Genomic DNA, 781 nt, shown 5'->3' with positions numbered 1-781 from the left:
CCATAGCCACACTGGGTCTGCTGCTACCACCTCTGAGCAGAAGATGGCTGTGCCTCCCACGTACATTGACCTTGGCAAACCTGTGAGGGATGTCTTCACCAAGGGTTATGGATTTGGCTTAAAAAAACTTGATTTGAAAACAAAATCTGAGCATGGACTGGAATTTACAAGCTCAGGCTCAGCCAACACTGAGACCACCAAAGTGATGGGCAGTCTGGTGACCAAGTACAGATGGACCAAATACGGGTTGACATTTACGGAGAAATGGAACACTGACAACACGCTAGGCACCGAGATTAGCGTGGAGGACCAGTTTACCCGGGGACTGAAGCTGACTTTTGATTCATCCTTCTCACCAAACACTGGGGAAAAAAATGCTAAAATCAAGACAGGGTATAAGCGGGAGCACATCAACTTGGGTTGCGACATGGATTTTGACATTGCTGGACCTTCCATCGGGGTGCTCTGGTGCTGGGTTATGAGGGCTGGCTGGCAAGCTACCAGATGAACTTTGAGACTGCCAAATCCTGCGTGACCCAGAGCAACTTTGTGGTTGGCTACAAGACTAATGAATTCCAGCTTCACACTAATGTGAATGATGGGACAGAGTTTGGTGGCTCCATTTACTAGAAGGTAAACAAGAAGTTGGAGACTGCTGTCAATCTCTCCTGGACAGCAGGAAATAGTAACACTCCCTTTGGAATTGCAGCCAAGTATCAGATCGACCCTGACTTCTGTTTCTTGGCAAAAGTGAACAATTCCAACCTGATAGGTTTAGGAT

At 47.2% G+C, this 781-nt stretch overlaps 1 pseudogene; it reads left to right on the top strand.

The window, feature by feature from the left end:
• The first annotated feature begins 43 nt into the window (after nucleotides 1-43).
• LOC102832628 lies at nucleotides 44-774 on the top strand (annotated as a pseudogene).
• The last annotated feature ends 7 nt before the right edge of the window (nucleotides 775-781 follow it).

This window comes from Chrysochloris asiatica, unplaced genomic scaffold (assembly GCF_000296735.1).
Source record: "Chrysochloris asiatica unplaced genomic scaffold, ChrAsi1.0 scaffold10436, whole genome shotgun sequence".
Lineage (NCBI taxonomy): Eukaryota > Metazoa > Chordata > Mammalia > Afrosoricida > Chrysochloridae > Chrysochloris > Chrysochloris asiatica.
The sequence above is the reverse complement of the archived record's forward strand: the minus strand, read 5'-3'. Positions and strand labels throughout refer to the sequence as shown.